We start from the raw sequence: 6,527 nt of genomic DNA on the forward strand, positions 1-6,527 counted from the left end.
TGAGAGAGTTCGATGAGATTTGCTCGATACTCCCAATCAATGGAGTACTTGAGGAAGTCGCTAAACTCAAACTATTTCCATTATCATTGAAAGAAAAGTCGAAGATATGGTTTCATTCTCTAAGGCCTAGGACTATAAGAAGTTGGGATGAGATGACTAGGGCGTTTGTGAAAAAGTTTTTCCCAATCCATCGAACCAACACCTTTAGAAGAGAAATTATGAATTTTGTGCAACATAAAGAGGAAACCTTCTTTGGGTGTTGGGAGAGATTTAAAGACCTCCTTCTCGCATGTCCACATCATAACTATGAAATATGGAGGGTCATCGGGTTCTTTTACGATGGCTTGACCTCCAAAATGAAACACTTCGTGGAAGTGATGTGCAACGGAGAGTTTATGAGTAAAAGTCCTGATGAGGCTTGGGAGTATCTCGACCTTTTAGCGGAGAAGGCCCAAGATTGGGACACACCCGTTAAGAGTGACGAAGATATAGCCGAAGGAAACCATTACTCAAAAGGAGGCATATGCTTTTTAAAGGAGAATGGGGAAGTAGAAGATAAAATTGCCTACACGGCTCGGAAAGAATTTATAGATATGCATGATGGTGATTTATCGATTGATAGTGTCTGTAGCATTTGTGCAAGTCGAGAACACCTAGCGAGTAAATGCCCTACTATTTCCCTTTGTCGAGATGTCTCGCAAGGATGCACAAATGTCGTAAACACTCATATGAAGCCCGTAGGTTCGAGGAGTGATGTCTTTACCAATGATTATGAGAATCTTCAAGAGCCCTTAGTTGGTTCTTATGCGTCTCATCATGAGAGGACTCTTGAAAATGTTTCGAAATCATTTTATGAGGCAGAAACTCAGATTAGCCAAAACACCTTGCACGCCCTTAAAGAGATGGAGGAAAAATTGAAAGACATCGAGAAAAGGGTTTCCCAACCCCAAACTCCAACAAATTCCAAGGGTATAGGTGAGGATAATACACCTAGTGCTAGTGTTAAATGTGTTACGTTTAGTTCCACTCTCGAAATAGATGAAGTATCTAACTTGGAGACCCCTATGAAGGTAGATATACCCGAGGATCTTACAAATTCTGAGAGAGGAGATGATCATAACGAAGCTTTAAAGTCGAAATCTGAACCTAAACCAATTGATAGACCTAAACCCTCATTCCCTCAACAATTATTCCCTATCTGTGATATATATATGCTTGCACCGGTAGTTCAAAGGGACAATACTATTAATGCTCAGGAGGACCATAACAACATGACTAGTTTGATTTCTGAGACCTTTGTAGATCATTTTGGTGAAATGCATGTCCCCTCTATTAGTATGCCAGACTTTGTTATCTTTTCGTCATTCAAGTTTGGGGATTACCTCTTCCTTGTCGCCGCCTCACTAATGTACCAACGTCATTACATTGTTGTGAGACGGTTCTTACCGGTTACATCTTTTCTTTGGGTAGATCCCCAAATCTTTCGTCTTTTGCTCTATGATCGTTGAACCGATTAAGATGGAGTTTGATGTTTGTGGGTATCATCTCTGGAAACCCTCCACGAGACAAAACTCGTGCTCTCGTGCATACGAGAGACTCAAAGGCTAATTGCATAGCTTGATGCAATCGAGTGATCCCGCGTGAGTGGTCTTATCGTTATATGGTCATGCTTATGCTTCATTCTTAAGTTATTTATTGATGTGTTAGGAGCGTTTCTCTCTTTGTATACTTTTGGAACGTGGTGCGTTTCAAGTTTGGGGATGACGATGGACTCATCATCAACTTGGAACTCGAATACATAAGTCTTGGTAGTATTACCTTTTATCTCCTACGGCTATGGTAATATCCTTCCACTCTTCTCTTAACTTATTGTACCTCTTATATTTTAGTTAATATATGCTTAAAACATTGAGGACAATGTTAGTTTTAAGTTTGGGGATGGGAATACGACCTTTTGGTCGCATGACATCATGACCTTAGATTTCAAAAGACAAGAGGGTTCAACAAATTGACCAAATTTGAAAAATTTTGGGTAGATTTGGTATGACTCTAGTGGTATTCTTGAGTATGTTGATGCATGTGGTTCTTTCTTGATAAATCTTATGCATGCTCTTAGTTTTTTCATGAATGTTAAGTCCTTTGGTGTTGGTGTCTTATCATGTGAGTATCATCTTAAGGAAGAAGGAACACTTCTAAGTGACCTAAAATAGTCATTAGTGGAGACTTAAACCCATGTGAGATATCTGAGCCTTTCTATTGCTTTTGAGTGTACTCTTCCGCACTAACTCCGAGTAGAATGAAGAGCTACTCAACTTCGCAACTTTCAAAAGAGCTTAGACGATCTCATGAGCTCAACTTCCTTAGCCACTAGGAGTGACATCAGGATAGCGAATAAACCTTACTCTTGTAGTCCATGAAACCCGATAATGGTGTCAACTTTAGGGAAACGGATACTCCACCATCCATTCATCATACTACTCTCGAGAATGAAGGCATGAAAAGTAAAGAAGAAAGGATTTGAAAGCAAAATGTGAAAGTAAAGGTGATTTGTTGAGAATACTAGTTGTATTTTTGTTTTGGTGTTTAGGTATGTGTGTAAAAAAGAAAAGAAAGGAAGAAAGATGAATAAGGGGGGATTGAAAGAGTAACAAAAAGAATAAAGCGAGTAAAACTAACTAAACAATAAATGTAAATGGGCAAGAGAGATTCGAGAGAAGAGTAGGAGGAACAAGAGTCGGGAGAGGGTAAGACTCGATTCGGGCAACAAATAAGCGAGAGAGGTGTCGAAGTCCGGGAATCCATAATGATAAACCTACGACTACGTGTAGTCCGATCTAATGTTCCTAAGTATAATCGATATTCGACTCCTAAAGTAGATGTCTCTAAGTACTATGTATATCCAGAGATCATACTTAGTCAAACAAACGTCTAAATCGGTTAATCCCGAGTCATCGAAAGTGTCGCCTAGTCGCCTAACTATGTGAAGTGCATGACAAGACACATGAAATTATGACTTAGACTACGATCGATATCGAATACTTCGTTTCGTCTATTAACTATGCGAAGTGCTTGACAAGACACATGAAAATACGATCAAAACGATAATCGAAATAAATGAACATCAATTATAATCAAAACGTCAAATCATATTAAACATAATCACGAATTCATCACATTTCATCTCATATAATCAACACACTAAAGTTAGCTAAATATCGTGATTGAATAAGAAATGGAAAGGAAATGGTGAGAGAATCCCCCTTTTTCAATGATGGTTCGAGGCTAAGTTCGTCGGAAAATATTAGTCTTCAATTCCAGCCGATCTCCCCTTAGCAAATTTATGGGTTCCCCATAGCGACCACCATCATCTTCTACATTTAGAATTCAACCTCCATTAAAGCTAAACCCTAGCTTTCTCTCTCTACAATTTCTTGTCCAAAATCAAATCAAACTACATGGGAAGCTAGCCAAGATGATGGGGAGCAAAAGCCCTAAGGTTTCGGATCAAGAAGGTTGCCGGAAAACTCATAAAAATCCGGTCAAAGAGTGAAGAAATCCGGCCAAAAATCAAGATCCGGCCAAATGAGTGCTGTCCGAGCCTTGTGCGCGCCTGTAGATGCGTCCCGGAGCATGTGAAGCTTCCCGTGGACGTGTCCTTGCTGCTGTGGAAGCTTCCCGTGGACGCGTCCTAGCTCCGGTCGCTGCTGCAGGTCGCTCCGGTAGCTGCTGCAGGTCGCGGCTGCTGCTGCTCCGTGGACGCGTCCCGTGCTCCACCTTCTAAGATGCAGCTCGGGCTGTTGATGAGTGCTGTCCCGAGCTGCTGTCCCATGCCTATCCTTCCATGGCTGACCGAGCTCTTGTAGTGCCGGCCTTGCTTGGCCGGCCTAGCTTGGCCTGCCAAGCTAAGGCCGGCTACTCCTACCTCCTTCTTCTCTCTTTCTTCTCTCTAGCAAACCCTCCTTGATGATGAAGAACCTTAACCCTCTTGCCTCTTTCTCTCTCCTTTCTTGCCTCCTTTCCCTCTTTCTTCAAGCTTTTCTTTTGGTGATGAAGAACCCTAGCCTTTAGCCTCCTCTTTTCTCTCTCTCTTAGTTGCTTGGTTGATGATTGAGGAAGAAGATGAATAGTGTATTTGACTCAAACCCTAGACTTAGTCAACCTTGACTTTGACTCAAACTTGAGTCCATTGGGTGCCTCCAAAATCTCTTCCTTCTTTCATCTTCTTTGGGCTTGGGTTTTATTCCTTCATATCTAGTCTCTTGGGTTTTAGACTTAGGCTTTAATCTACACTTGGAAATCAAGGGGGGGTGCCTTCAAAGAATCTTTGTTTTAAGACCGAACCTCGACTTCTTTCTTTCACAACTTCCCCGTCCGAACTCGGAATGGACTTCCGTTTTTCACCGTTGGACTCGTCTTTGACTCCTCTTCTAATTTGATTTGTTTGAAGTCTTTTTCTCTCGTTTTGGGTACATGAAATGATAATGATAATTCGCTCCCTTTATTCCGAATTAAGTTCTTTATTCCAAATATGGTACCTAAACAAGAGAAACACATAAAATGTTATTGATAACACTCGAAAAGGACTAATTAGTCTATGTTAGGCTTTTTAAATGTGACATTTTCGTGTCACATCATCCGTGCGAAGTAAATCAAGTTTATTTTGGGTCATCAGGCTTTTATAACGCCTCTGGCCAGAATAAGAAGGATTGGGAGTGGGAGAAAACATTCTTTTGTAAGGAACAAGAAGAGAGAGAAACTCGTAAGAACAGTAAAAAACGACGATCAAAAAAATAGAAGTTAGAGAGATAAAAGGACATGAGATCGACCGCGGATCCGTCCCAAACGCGAACTGAAAGTAAAAAATTGAACACGTGGCGGAAATTGCCTTTGGCGGCAAAGTAAATGCCCTCAAGCCAAATCAACAAAAGAAGAACCCAATAGAGGTAAAAATGCTTCTATATTTTAAAATAAACATCTATTACAGAAGAAATTACAGGTAAGGACATCAAGGCTAGCACAGGCATTCGGGTTTATTATAGAAGAAATTACAAACAAGATACTTAGAGAAGAAATGTGATCTTAAAGAATTGTTATGTACAAGAAAACAGTGGCGGGTTTGCCAAAGCCGAATCCACCAATACCGCCCTCACGAAGGAATTAAATCTGAGAAGACAAGTCCTTCGCTCAAGTTTACACCCTAGGGAGGGTTGGTCGCCATTCGACATCTAGGACTATCCCTTCTAAGGGAAGACCCCCTATGGCATCCTAGGTCGCCATCCCTATTGTCCAAAGTTCCACCTTTCGCCATCACTATCATCGAAGAATATCTCGTGAAGAAACATCGAGTATAAACTCAAACAGGGGTCTCATCTCGGAACCCCTAAAAATATGGAGCTAAACAAAATATATCAGAAGTAAAGTTACTGAAGAAATGTAGGTGTTTAAGGAAACATCTTTTAGAAGATCTATCACATCAGCAGGATATCTACGAAGGATCCTTGAACTTAGGAACTTTTATGTATCCTAGATATGAGATAAACCACAAGGAAAACCCTAACCACGAACAGTGGGAAACTTGCATAAACGGTGGATAACAACCGCCTCATTTACATCGTCTAATCACAGTCGGTCTACTTCTACCTGTAAAAGGGGCCCCCATCGTCTTCCACAAAACAAGCTTTACACACGATCTCTCAACCAGAGAAGATCATCCCACTTACACATAGTTCCCATAACTCTCCCCCCAAAGGTTCAATCAATATTCAATCTTTTACTGCAAAGAGCAACCTGACTTTCTTGAGCGTCGGAGCGGTTTTTGAACCCATTGCAGGTTTTCCCCTGGTTTGCGAGAAGCAGGAGCAGGAAAAAGGAGTAGGAGCAGATGAAAGAAATTTCAATCAACCTAACAGAATATTCAATCATAACGAATGGTGTCATGCAAGAAGTCCCTATTTCATGACTGGTTAACAGAAAACCATTTTTCGACATCAACAGTTATCTCCCGTGCAAATGACGCATTTCCTTGGGGCGAACTCCGATATTCCACTTTGCCTTCTAGTTCTTAGGACCTTTCTGGTTCTCCTTAGGTGCATCCCTCTTATGTTCCTTCACTAGTGGCCTTTCTCCCCCACTTTTGCTCGAGTTACTCTTTGGTTTAGTTTTGAACTGCTCCGACTTGTTATATGAGTAATCTTCTAGCTTCTCCACCGTGCAAAGGGCCGTGGGAAAATCTTCGACAAATATTCTACATCATGCGATTGCAGCCCATTGTTTGAGACCATGAAGGAAGTGATGAAACCTATCCTTCTCGTGCATAGCTGGAATATTAAGTATCAGGATGTTAAATTATTTAACATAGTCATTGATAGTACCTGTATGCTAGAGTGTCATGAGCGTTTCCCTTGCATGATACTCAATGTTCTCCGCAAAGTACTGCACCTTGAACTTCCTCTTAAAGTCCTCCCAGTATCGATCCGACATAGTCCTCTTAAAGCTCCCCCCTTTTATATAATGAGGAAAGTTTCGTC

At 41.1% G+C, this 6,527-nt stretch overlaps 1 non-coding gene across 1 annotated transcript; it reads right to left on the minus strand.

Annotated features, from left to right (window-relative positions):
• Positions 1-200: 200 nt before the first annotated feature.
• LOC147557125 (small nucleolar RNA R71) lies at positions 201-307 on the minus strand. Its single transcript, XR_015235479.1, has one exon. It is a non-coding gene; the product is annotated as a small nucleolar RNA R71 (small nucleolar RNA).
• Between the last annotated feature and the right edge of the window lie 6,220 nt (positions 308-6,527).

The sequence above is a fragment of the Eschscholzia californica genome, unplaced genomic scaffold (assembly GCF_041429995.1).
Source record: "Eschscholzia californica isolate CP2 unplaced genomic scaffold, dmEscCali1.0.p SCAF_2, whole genome shotgun sequence".
NCBI classification, from domain to species: Eukaryota; Viridiplantae; Streptophyta; class Magnoliopsida; order Ranunculales; family Papaveraceae; genus Eschscholzia; species Eschscholzia californica.